The 13,668-nt window shown below is 50.0% G+C and overlaps 1 pseudogene; it reads left to right on the top strand.

Moving 5' to 3' along the window:
• The first annotated feature begins 1,376 nt into the window (after positions 1-1,376).
• LOC141584788 (uncharacterized) lies at positions 1,377-9,185 on the top strand (annotated as a pseudogene).
• The last annotated feature ends 4,483 nt before the right edge of the window (positions 9,186-13,668 follow it).

Raw genomic sequence — 13,668 nt, forward strand, 5'->3', positions numbered from 1 at the left:
TATTTTTTAAGAGATGAGGTCCTGCTCTGTTACCCAGGCTGGAGTGCAGTGGCATAACTATAGCTCACTGCAGCCTCAATCTCCTGGGCTCAAGTGATCCCTCCTGCCTCAGCCTCCCAAGTAGATGGGACTACAGGTGCACACAATTTCATGTGGCTAATTTTTATCTTTCCTATAGAGACAGAGTGTCACTATGTTCCCAGGCTGATCTCAAACTCCTGGGTTCCAGCGATCCTCCCACCTCAGGCTTCTGAAGTACTGGGATTAAGGGCATGAGCCACTGCGCCTGGCCCTCATGCAATTTATTGAACACTATGCTAACAGTGAAAGACAGATTGTATCGGTACTGGAAACACAGTGTCTACTGAATGTGATCATTTTTGTGCCCTTGTAAAGTCAAAAAGTTGTGTGACCATCTGCACTTGCAACTACTGGTAGGCTTAGCCACTTGGATTTTAGATCCAGAAACATCCAGACACCTCCTGCTGGGTGGGAGAAGGCTGTAGGTGTCAGAACTCTTAGCTGCTAGCGAGAGAAGCCCACTCAGGCTGAGTTTAAAAAGTGAGGTCTGGCACTGTGGCTTATGCCTGTAATCCCAGCATTTTGAGAGGTCGAGGTGGGTGGATCACCTGAGGTCAGGAGTTTCAAACCAGCCTGACCAACATGATGAAACCCTATCTTACTAAAAATACAAAACTTAACCCGACATGGTGGCACGTGTCTCTAGTCCCAGCTACTTGGGAGGCTGAGGCAGGAAAATTGCTCGAACATGGGAGGCAGAGTTTGCAATGAGCCGAGATCATGCCATTGCACTCCAGCCTGGGTGACAGAGCAAAACTCCATCTCTAGAAAAAAACAAAAGAAAGAAAAGAAAATGCATTTGTGGGCAGCTGAGAAAAATCGAGGAGACACAGAGACTAAAGATGACAGGCAGCCAGCTGGACAGCCACAGCCTCCTCAAGCCCAAACATGCAGAGGCTGGCCTGGGGGGGTGACACAGAAATGGCTGGGCATGGTGGCTCATGCCTGTAATTCCAGCGTTTTAGAAGACCTAGGAGAGCAGATCACTTGAGACCAGGAGTTCAAGACCAGCCTGACCAATATGGTGAAACCGTTTCCACTAAAAACACAAAATTAGCCAGGCATGGTTGCAGGTGCCTGTAACTCCAGCTACTTGGGAGGTTGAGGCAGGAGAACTGCTTGAGCCTGGGAGGTGGAGGTTGCAGTGAGCTGAGATCACACCATTTGACTACAGTCTGATCAACACAGTGGCTCTTTCTCAAAAAAAAAAAAAGAAAGAAAGAAAAAGAAAAAAAAGACACATAGAGACAATTTCTACGCAGAATTGTGAGTGAGTGTTTCTCCTTTTGGAGGAAATGTCAGGGGATTTCCAGGATCTGGGAGTGGGCACTGAGCATGTGGCTGAGAATCCTGGACAGCTGCAGCATCCAGGTGTACTTAGCAGAGGAATCCAGGATGTGCCTGACTCGGGTATCAAAAAAGCTGTCAATTCCAGCTGGCTGTGGATGTTGGTGCTATACATCCTGTCTATGAATTCTCCCATCAGAAGCTCTATCTAGTTAGAAAGGCAAAGAAGAAAGAAAATCATGCTCCCATTCCCCAAAGGAAAGGGCAAGGAGGCGGGAAGGTGGAAGGGAACTTCCTCGTGCTGCGACCTGAATCTCCACTTGTGCTGCTGTCTTCCCCACTAGACTCTGGACTTCCAGAAGGGGCTGGAGATGGGCACAATGCCAGATCCTCCCTTCTCTCAAGAAGTGTTCCGCAACCCTGACATTCACAGTAATTGCTTCTTTCTGTTCGTCTTTTTTTTGAGGCAGGTTCTTGCTCAGTCACCCAGGCTGGAGTGCAGTGGTGTGATCATGGCTCACTGCAGCCTTGACCTCTTAGGCACAAGTGATTGTCTCCCCTCAGCCTCCTGAGTAGCCAGGACTATAGGCGTACACCACCATTCCTGGTTAATTTTTTAAAAACTTTTTTTTTTTTTTTTTTTTTTTTTCCTGTAGAGACAGGGTCTTACTATGTTGCCAGGCTGGTCCCAAACTCCTGAGCACAAGCGATCCTCCCTTCTCGGCCTCCCAAAGTGTTTGGCATTACAGGTGTGAGCGACCACACCTGGCGTCTTTGTGTTTCTTTAGAGTAGAGCTGTCCTAGTATGCATCTCTAGCCCATAACTGTCCCCCAGCATTGTTATGTCTTTTAAGCCTCTTTCAATCTCCCAAGCTGGTTGGCTGGGTGAGTCCTCACACCTGTAATCCTGATGTGATAGGATCATTTAAGTTCAGAGGTTTGAAACCAACCTGGACAACACAGGGAGACTTCTGTCTCTACAAAACCGAATTTTCTTCTTTTTTTTTAACCCTACCCAGGCTGCAGTGCAGTGGTGTGATCTCACCTTACTGCAACCTTCGCCTCCTGGGTTCAAGTCATTCTTCTGTTTCATCCTCCCAAGTAGCTGAGATTACAGGCACATGGGACCATGCCCAGCTAATTTTTGTACTTTTAATAGAGCTGGGGTTTCACCATGTTGGCTTGGCTGCCCTCAAACTCCTGACCTCAGGTGATCTGCCCACCTCAGTCTCTCAAAGTGCAAAGATTGGGATCACAGGTGTGAACAACCGTGCTTGGCCAAAAACTAAAATTTTATAAAAGACAAAATCTACAAGTTTCTCCTCTATTCCTTTTCCTTTTTTGTTTTGTTTTGTTGTTGTTGTTGTTGTTGTTGTTGTTGTTGTTGTTGTTGTTTTGTTTGTTTTTTGAGACAGAGTCTTGCTCTGCCACCCTGGCCAGAGTGCAATGGCACATTCTCAGTTCACTGCAACCTCCGACTCCCAGATTCAAGTGATTCTCTTGCTTCAGCCTCCTGAATAGCTGGAATTACAGGCATGGTGCTACCACACCTGGCTAATTTTGGTATTTTTGGTAGAGATGGGGTTTCTCCATGTTGTCTGGCTGGTCTCAAACTCCTGACCTTGTGATCTGCCCACCTCGGCCTCCCAGTGTGCTGGGATTACAGGCCTGAGCCTCCTTGCCTGGCCTATCCCTTTTCTTTTCTATGGATTTTGGAAGACTCCACACTGTTGGGCCTGCAGCATTTCTCAAAGTCTGGATTTCCCTGGTGCAGGTGAACCCATTCTCTGTCTTTTGTATTTGTGGCATATTTGAGGCTGGATTTATGCTCACCCCATTAGATTAGAGTTTGATCGTCTTGGCAAGATTCAGTGGGTGATGTGATTGATCTCTTATTGGTGATGAATACTATCCTATTGTCTCTCTTATTTTCTTAATTTTTAAATGAGTTTTTTAGAAATAGGGGTCTCATTTTGTCACCCAGTCTGGAGTGCAGTGACTCTACCACAGCTCCCTGAAGCCTCAAATTTCTGGGCTCAAGTGATCTGCACACTGCAGCCTCCTAGGTAGCTGAGACCACACACCACCACACCCAACTTTTTTTCTTTTTTGAGATGAAGTCTTCCTCTGTCGCCCAGGCTGGAGTACAGTGGCATGATCTCAGCTCATTGCAAACTCCGCCTCCCAGGTTAATGCAATTCTCCTGCCTCAGCACTCTGAGTAGGTGGAATTATAGGCAACCGCCACCACACCCAGCTAATATTCATATTTTTAGTAGAGATGGGCTTTCACCATGTAGGTCAGGCTAGTCTGGAACTCCTGACCTCAAGTGATCTGCCTGCCACAGCCTCCCCAAGTGCTAGGATTACAGATGTGTGCCATCGCACTGTACCTGGCCAATGCCCAGCATTTTCTTTTTTTAGACTGAGTGTTGTTTTGTCACCCAGGCTGGAGTGCAGTGGCACAATCTCGGCTCACTGCAATCTCCGCCTCCTGGGTTGAAGCGATTCTGTTGCCTCAGCCTCCTGAGTAGCTAGAATTACAAGCACCCACCACGAGGCCCAGCTAATTTTTGTGTTTCTAGTAGAGACGGGGTTTTGCCATATTGGCCAGGATGGTCTTGAACTGATCTAGTGATCCACCCACCTCAGCCTCCCAAAGTGCTGGGATTCAGGGCTTGAGCCACCACGCCTGGTACCTAATTCCTATTCACTGGTCATGGATGGGAGCTATGGAACCTTTCCCCAGAATACATGCTGACCCCATCAGAACTTCAGGATTCGGTCTCCTAAGAGATGTTCCTCTGTTTGTGCTACACACCCAAATAATCCATCTCAGTCCACTGTCAGACAACTTCCAGGAATGACAGTGGCTGTAGTCTAGCTGAAGAAACACTGAAGTAGGAGTCAGCAGACCCCAGGACTCTTTTGACTCAGCCGCTAACAACTTAATGTGGCCTTGGGAAAAAAAAAAAAAAGTTGGAGCAACCACACCTGTAATACTAGCATCTTGGGAGGTCGATGTGGGAGGATTGCTTGAGCCCAGGAGTTTGAGAGCAGCCTGGGCAACATAGCAAGACCCGATATCTACAAAAAATTTCAAACTTTTTTCCAGGTGTGGCAGTGTCCCCCTGTAGTCCCAGCTACTCAGGAGGCTAAAGTGGGAGGGTCACTTGAGTCCCGGAGGTCCAGACTGCAGTGAGCCAAGGTCATGCCACTACACTCAAGCTTGGGCTTCAAAGTGAGACACTGTCTCAGAAAAAAAAAGCTGGAGCTTTTGTTTCACATTTGTAAAAGGTAAATGATATTATCTCCTTCATGGAGTTACTGTGAGGATGGAAATACAATTATTTTTCTTCCCTCTCCTTTTAGAAATACAATGAGATAGGCATAGTGGCCAGGTGAGGTGGCTCATGCCTATAATCCCAGCACTTTGGGAGGCTGAGGCGGGTGGATCACCTGAGGTTAGGAGTTCAAGACAAGCCTGGCCAACATGGTGAAACCCTGACTCCACTAAAACTACAAAAATTAGCCCAGTGTTGTGGCATGTGCCTACAATCTCAGCTACTCGGGAAGCTGAGGCAGGAGAATTGCTTGAACCTGGGAGGTGGAGGTTGTAGTGAGCCGAGATCATCCCACTGCACTCTAGCCTAGGAGACAGAGCAAGACTCCATCTCCAAAAACAAAAACCAAAACCCGGTGTGGTGGCTCATCCCTGTAATCTCAGCACTTTGGGAGGCCAAGTTGAATGGATCACCTGAGGTCAGGACTTCAAGACCAGCCTGACCAACATGCAGAAACCCCAACTCTACTAAAAACACAAAATTAGACAAGCATGATGGCATGTGTCTGTAATCGCAGCTACTTGGGAGGCTGAGGCAGAAGAATTGCTTCAACCTGGGAAGCAGAGGTTGCAGTGAGCTGAGATTGCACTCCAGCATGGACAACGAGAAGTAAACTCTGTCTCAAAAAAAATAGTAATAATTAGATAGGTATAGGCCCTGCGCGTTGGTAGGATTCGAACCCCTGCGCCTCGGGCCGGGGAGACACTTGGAGAGAAAAGCTGAGTCCCAGGCTTTGGGACCTCAGGAGACGGAAACCTGTCCCGCGGGTTATTGGGCCAGGTGGGGGAAGCAGCGCCCAGCAGCCTCCCGCCAGGGTCCCGGAAACAAAGGCCAAGTGTTTGCTCTGTGGCTGAAGGGACAATGGCGTCACGGATCTGTCCCCGCGGGGGGTGGAGGGGTGTCAGGGGGCGGGGGTGCGCTCCTCCCCAGCGCGTTTCCTGGTTCTCTGGCCAAGCCCTCTGAACTCCGAAGTAGACCCTTGTTGGGGGGGCCAGGGGACAGCACGAGGTCTCCGTGGGGTGTCTGCCAGCCCTGGGTGCCATGTCCCGAGCAGCTGTGCTGTCAGTTACTTAAACATGTGTGTGTGCACTTTCTGGTTGCCAGGCCCTCAGCAGCATGCAGATAACCGAAACGGTTCCGGAAATGGCCTGTGAGGGAGGGGCAGCCGCGCTGGAGGCCGCACAGCCGGGAGGTGCCGCTGGGGTGGGGTTGGGTGTGGCTGCTGCGTGCCAGGGGTGGTGGCCAGGCCGAGGGCACCTCCATTCTGGAAGCTGCGGCCCGTCACAGTGCAGTCCACATGTTCCAGACGGGGCTGTGGGGGCAGCGTGAGGGCGGGAAGCCTTCCGGGGGTCAAAGGAAGAGAAGGTGCCTCCTCTGGGGACCCCAGGGTGAGCTTTCCAGGCAGAGGGAAGCCCGGGGCTGGTTGTCATGGGGATGTCTGAGTCTCTAGCTGGAGTTACTGGGGCAGGGAGGTCGGAAATGGAGGCCAACCGGTGTGAGCCTCCACCTGCTGAGAGCCGCGGGGAGAGGCTGCAGTCCTGTGACCCTGACCTTCCACCGTGGGGCAATTGCAGGAGCCTCCTCCCTGGTCTCTGCCATCACTCACAGCCGCGCCAGCCGCCCCTGCGCCCCAGCAGAAGCCGGGCTCTTACAGCGCATCCCGCTCTGCCCCAGCGCTCGCCTCTCCAGGCACCGTGTAGGCTCTGGGCCCCTGCACTGACTGTTCTGTTCTGCATTCCCTCCGCCTTTTCTGCCCTGTGAGGCAGACCTCTGCTGTCTTCATTGCTTTATTTCCCCAGACTCAGCCAGCATCGAAGGTGTGCCGTGTCCTAGGACCCTTGCAGCTGGCATGCAGGGAGGAGTGTGAGGCTCCCTGTCCCTCCTCAGACTCTCAGAATTCAGAAAAGCCACGCTTTTTTGTCGTTGCCCTGCTGGGCCAAAGACGCCCTGCCTTCGTTATTCTCTGGGGTAGACACCCTGCGCTTTTGTTGTGCACCTGCTGAGTGGAACAGGGAGCTGCCCCGGGCCCTGCCCTCTGTAACTGACTCCAGCTTCCCTGGCCACCCTAAGCCCAGCAGGACCCCTGGAGCCCTAGTGCTATGTGACACCTTCCGCAAGTGTGGAATTGACAAGAATGTGCTTTTCGTCCCTGAGTTACCGTGTGGCTGGCATGTGCCCTGTCACGAGGGTCAGTGGCGGGCAGGGGCGAGCAGGAAAGCACCTCCGCTGTGCCCCGGCTTTTGCCTTTTCCTGACTTCTCTGGCCAGCTCTTAGGTTGAAATAAGTCCTGCCTGTTTTAACAGATGTTTATTAAACATCTGCGCTGGCCAGGCTCTGAGCAGCCTCCAGGGTCTCTGTCCTGAACACTATAGACTGCTGGTGCTGGCGGGTGGAGGCGGGGAGATTAAGTCCAGTGTCCCACAGGTGACTGCATAATTCCACATGGGGCAATAGGGAGAAAGAGCAGACCTTCCCTTTTATTTTTATTTATTTATTTATTTTCTTTTAATAAATTGAGACAGAGTCTCACCCTGTTGCCAGGCTGGAGTGTAGTGGCACGATCCCGGCTCACTTCAACTTCCATTTTCCGGTTTCAAGCAATTTTTCTACCTCAGCCTCCCAAGTAGCTGGATTACAGGCACACGCCACCACGCACGGCTAAACAGACCTTTCCTTTTGTGAGAGGGACGCCGGTGGGGTCAGCCGGGAGGAGAGATGAAACTGAGCAGAAGTGAGAGTCACTTTGGTGCCCGGCACGTTGTCTCACACCTGTAATCTCGGCACTTTGGGAGGCTGAGGCTGGGGGGGTCACTCTAGCCTGGGAGTTTGTGACTGGCCTGGTCAGCATCAGACCCCTGTCTCTACTTTTAAAAATAAAAATAAGATATTTTGGGCAGAGAGAAGTACCTGTGCAGAGGCCCAGAGTTGAGTGTTTGCCCGGTTTTTTCTTTTTCTTTTTCTTTTTTTTTTTTTTTTTTGAGACGGAGTTTTGCTCGTGTTACCCAGGCTGGAGTGCAATGGCAGGGTCTCCGCTCACTGTAACCTCAACCTCCTGGGTTCAGGCAATTCTCCTGCCTCAGCCTGCTGAGTAGCTGGGATTACAGGCACGCACCACTATGCCCAGCTGATTTTTTTGTATTTTTAGTAGAGACGGGGTTTCACCATGTTGACCAGGATGGTCTCGATCTCTTGACCTCGTGATCCACCCGCCTCGGCCTCCCAAAGTGCTGGGATTACAGGCTTGAGCCACCGCGCCCGGCCTTGCCCGGTTTTTCAAGGAGCAGAGGGAGGGTGTGAGGGGGAGAGGGCCTGGAGAGTTCCCGCTCATCTGAGGGTGATGGGAAAGGAGTGTCACTTGGGCCTCCCACGTGCTGTGAGAAAAGCTCGTCCTTGTTGGTGGGAGGCCTCGAGGCCAAGGCGGGTGTGGGGGCCCCATGGCCCAGCTGGTTTGAGAACCTCACAGCTCCCAGGCCCTTCTCCCCCTCCAGCCTCCCTGTCCTTTGCTGTCCTGTCGCTGGTGAACACCCTGTATAACCGAGGATTTGACTGTGGGGATGACTCCATCCGGTACCCCTATCGTCCAGACACCATCACCCTTGGGCTCATGGCTGGGGTCACCACCACGGCCACCGTCATCCTTGTAAGGCAGGAGGGGTTCAGAGGGACAGGTAGGGGGCAGGATGGGGTACAGCCTAACCCTGGTTCCTGATGGGGGTGGCCTGGAGGTCTGTGGGGAGCTGTGGGACACAGCCTTGGCCCGAGTGGTACTTGTGGGTAATAGGAACCCCATTTTGTGTTTTGAGATGGAGTTTTGCTCTTGTTGCCCAGTTTGGAGTGCAATGGCAGGATCTCCACTCACTCTAACCTCCGCCTCCTGGGTTCAAGTGATTCCCTTGCCTCAGTCTCCCCAGTAGCTGGGACTACAGGCATGCTAATTTTTGTATTTTTAGTAGAGACAGGTTTCTCCATGTTGTTCAGGCTGGTCTTGAACGCCCGACCTCAGGTGATACTCCCGCCTCAGCCTCCCACAGTCCTGGGCTGACAGGCGTGAGCCACCGAGCCCAGCTAGGGCACCTTTAGAGTCCCCAGCTCTGCAGCAGCCTTGGGGAGGCCCGTGCGGAGGACTGAGGCACACTAAGGGCCCATGGGATGACCAGGACCCCCTCTGGTCACCGCGGCTGCCCCACACGCAGGTCTCGGCGGGAGAAGCCTACCTGGTGCCCACAGACCGGCTCTATTCCTGCTCTGACTTCAATAATTACATGGCTGCCGTGTACAAGGTGCTGGGGACATTCCTCTTCAGGGCGGCTGTGAGCCAGTCTCTGACGTACCTGGCCAAGTACATGATTGGCCACCTGCACCCTAACTTCCTGGCCATCTGTGACCCCGAGTGGAGCTGGGCAACTGCTCGGTCTACGTGCAGCTGGAGAGCGTGTGCAGGGGAAACGCTGCTGGCGTCACCGAGGCCAGGTGAGTTTGGACGAGCAGCCTTCACTCTGGGGGCAGTGGGAGCTGAAGAAGCTGCAGAAGCCAGATGATTAGGAGCCAGCAGGCAGGGGGTCAGGCAGGAGTGGGGCCTCAGGGCTCCAGGTGCCCCGCAGACAGCAGGAGGCCGCGGGGAGCATGCTGTCTCCCTTGTGTCTCAGCCCTGCCCTCTTCTGCGCTGTCTTCTTCTTCTTTTTTTTTTTAAAGATGGGGTTTCACCATGGTGGCCAGGCTGGTCTTGAATTTCTGACTGCAGGTGATCCACCCACCTTGGCCTCCCAAAGTGCTAGGATTACAGGCGTAGGCCACCGCGCCCAGCCATGCGCTGTCTTCTTACCATTTCTACTGATAGGTCCTTAAACGTTTCAACTCATCGCTGTCCTTTTTAAAAAAATCAAAATATTGACTGACAAGCCTAGGGTAATGTCAGACCAAAATAAATAAATAAATAAATTAATTAATTAAATAAATAAATCGAAATAAAATGTCTATAAGATAAGTCACCATTTCTTCCATTTTAATGTGTACGGTTCATTTTTAGTACATTCACAATGCTGTAGAGCCATCTCCTCTACCTAATTCCAGAATCTTTTCATCTCATCAGAAGGAAACCCCGCAACATAGGTAACATGGCAAAACCCCGTCTCTATGACAAATCAAAAAATTAGGCCGAGCTAGGTGGCTCATGCCTATAATGCCCGCACTTTGGGAGGCTGAGGCGGGCAGATTACCTGAGGTTGGGAGTTCGAGACCAGCCTGGCGAACATGGAGAAATCCTGTCTCTACTAAAAATACAAAATTAGCCAGGCATGGTGGCACACGCTTGTAATCCCAGCGAATACCACACCATGAGCAAGAGAACCCTTCAGTGCTCTAGTTGCCATCACGGGAGTGTTGCCAGGACGCTATAGGCAAAAGGGTCTTGCAGTGCCCCAGCGGCCAGCAGGGGGCGTGACCCCACTACACCGAGAGTAAGAGTGCCCAGCAGCACAGGCACCACACTGTGAGCAAGAGGAGGTAGCACTGCCCTGTTTGCCAGCAGCGGACATATTGCCACTACACTGAGCAAGAGGGCCCTGCAGTGCTCCAGCTGCCAGCAGGTGATGCCGGTCACCACACTGTCAGAGGGCCCTGCAGTGGACCTAGCCAGAAGGGGGCGTGGGCACAGCATCGTGAGCAAGAGGGCCCTGCAGTGCAGGTCCCCAGTAGGGGCCCCCACACCCACCTTTCAGATTCTTGAGGCTCCTCCACCGGCGTGCATCCTGTCACACCACCAGCGTGCATTGAGTCACAGCGGTCTGCAGAGTTGCGTTCTCCTCCTTACAGAACTGGGGGGCGTTGTGAGGGTGGACCTGCGTCCTCCTCAGCACACACCCTGGGGCGGGGTTCTTACTGCAAGAGGGGTTGCGGTGGCCCCAGCTGCCATCAGGGGGGTGCAGACACAAGACCATGAGCAAGAGGGCCCCCACCGCCTGGCCACCAGCAGGGGGCGCCCGAGCGTGCCTTTTCAGTGGGCGTCAGGGCGCCGGCGTGCATCGCGTCAGGGCAATCTGTGGAGCTGCGTTCTCCACGGCACAGATGTAGCGGGCACAGCCTCGGTTTGGGACAACTCTGGGCCGTGTCCACGGTGAGTAAAATCCTTCCTGTTTGCATTCCTGACTGCTGAGGGTCAGAGACTAGTACGAAGAGCTCTGTGTGGGAAACTGGACACGAAAAGCCCCTCTGAACCCTGCGCACCTGGGTTCTCCCGCCCAAGGCCAGGCGGCTGCGGTGTGAGGTGCACCCAGCAGCCTCAGAAGACAAATGGAGCATTCCTGAGGCAGAGATGGCCTCTGAAATACGGATACAATAAGCCCAGTGCTCAGGTAGGAAACACCTAATGCTAACGCAAGGCCTCAGTCCAAACATGTTACTATAAAATCCGCACCATTTATGCGGCCCTGCCAGTACCGCAGTTTCAATACTCAACACGGATATATCAGTGCAAACGTAGAAACTAACGTATGGTTAGGGTTTAGGGTAAGGATTAGGGCTAGCGGATAGGGTTAGCATTCGGGGTTACCAGTTAGGGGTTAGGGTACAGGGGTTAGAAAAATTTTAGGCCAAATAAATTTAAACAGTTTGAGCACAGGAATGATTCACGAATCATGCCTGAAGCAGGAGAATGGAAAACAGGGCTTGGGGCTTCGAGCTTTTAGTGGAGGCAGCTGAGTGAGGTTTCTCGTTGGCTCCAGCTGGGCGACCGCCGGTTGTGGGGATGGTTCCCTCAGCGTCCCTAATCATACAGCCAGCTGGCAGCTGGGCTTTTTGTTACTGACTGGTTGGTTGGTTAATGTTTTTAAGTCAGTTTAAATGACTCCAAGTTTGGTTTCCGTTTGCTTAGGCAAGACCTCAGGCTAACGGCTTCTTCCTTCTTCGCTTTAATGTATCAGAACCATAATTCATTTTCATTTTACTTTACTGACATTAACAAAAGTAAGTTTTTTGTTGTTGTTGTTGTTATTGAGAAAGTCGGTTTTCTTGGCAACCTACTTCTGATGGTGCATAAAATAATGTTTGTTAATCATTAGCATCTTAGATTAGATGAAATGTGTTAACTCTATTAAGCTTTGTTATTAAAGCATAACAGGAGTTCAGTTGCTTTTTTTTTCCTTCTAGGCTGTAACCATTTAAAACACAGTGATGCATCTCCTAACGATGTGGATACTTTCTGAGAAATCTGTCCTTAGTGATTTCATCTTTGTGCACACACCATCGAGCGTCCTTATAAAACCTGGATGGTGTAAGTGATATAGTATAGCTTCTTGCTTTCAGGTTACATACCATACCTGTATAGCTCATCTCTGTACTGAATGCTGTAGTCAAATGTCACACCATGGTGATTGTGGATTGTGATCCCTAAATATCTGAGTCAGGTCTCAGTCAAGTGGAAAGCTTATTTCGCCAAGGTTATGGACATACCCATGACACAGCCTCAGGAGGTCCTGACAACATGGGCCCAAGGTGGTCAGGGTAGAGCTTGCTTTTATATCTTTTAGAGAGACATGAGACACCAATCAATATGTGCAAGATGTAAAGTCATTCGGTTCAGTGAGGTGGAACAACTGGAGGTAGGAAGGCGGGGTGGGGGGTGGTTCTAGGTAAGAAGTAGATAAAACAAAAGTTGCATTCTTTTGAATTTTTTGATCAGCCTTCCACTGAATACAATTTAATCTGGTTCAGTGAATTTGCATTTTTACACATACAGTAGGGCAGAGGAATGGTGTGATCTTGGCCCAGCACACCCACCTCCTCCCTGGTTTAAGCGATTGTCTTGCCGCATCCTCCCCAGTAGCTGGGATTACAGGCATGCACCACCAAGCCTGGGTAATTTTTGTATTTTTAGTAGAGATGGGGTTTCTCCGTGTTGGTCAGGCGGGTCTCGAGCTCCCTACCTCAGATTATCCACCTGCTTTGGCCCCTCACAGTGTTGGGATTATAGGCATGAGCCACCGTGCCTGGTCAGGAAGCTTATTTTGATTCTGATATTGTCAACTGTATTTCAGGTATAACTTATTTTCCTTGGAGCGTTAAATACTGCATTGGTATTGTATTACAGAAATAAAACACAGATCCCTTTTTATCACCTTCATTGCTAGTGATATTGACAACTAAATTTAGATGCATTCCAGAGTCTGGGCTTCCAGTAATTCTTAGCAATCCTCTAAAGGTAAATTACTTTTTCTCACGAGACACAGTGACATCTAAAGTCGCATTGATTGTCCTGCCACTTTTGTTTCTCTAGTTTCATCGATTACTTCAAAGCATCTTTGGGGGGATAACTTTGAGTAACCCTTTAAACTTTTCAGTATTAGAAAGCATCATCATGAAACATTGAATAATTGTGGTCACAAATTACCTTTACAGTCTTTCTTTGAATATTTTTTTCCAGTGGCAAATATTTGCTTTTGTTGTATTGTAGCTAAAAGAAATGCTGGGAAACAAAACAAAGAGAAGCATTCATTATAATAAGTGATTCAGTCACAATCAATTGCTATTTTAATTTTTTTTTAAAGTTATACTTTTGAAAACGTCCTGCTATAAATTGAAATAGTGTCCAAAATCTGAAGTCTTTCCTTGGTTCTAAGGTGACCAGATTTCCTAGAAAGTGAACCACACCACAAGAAAAAATATATGATAAATATGTTTACATGGATGTGTTATTTTAACATAAATCTTGTAAAATAGGCATTTCATTGAAATTATATATGTTTGCATAAATTACTTTGCAGCATCATGAATGCCCTTGTTTTGAAAAGTATGAGTAGTTAGTGTCAATTACTGCTTCTTATTACTACAAATAAGTAAGGAGATATTTTTAAAAATTACAATTTTTAAATAAGGGTTTTATTTTAAATTAGTTTTTGAATCACACCGAAATTGGGAGGAAAGTGCAGATTTCCTGTGTAGACCCGAACTAGTTTCCCCTCGTA

The sequence above is a fragment of the Saimiri boliviensis genome, chromosome 6 (genome assembly GCF_048565385.1).
Source record: "Saimiri boliviensis isolate mSaiBol1 chromosome 6, mSaiBol1.pri, whole genome shotgun sequence".
NCBI classification, from domain to species: Eukaryota; Metazoa; Chordata; class Mammalia; order Primates; family Cebidae; genus Saimiri; species Saimiri boliviensis.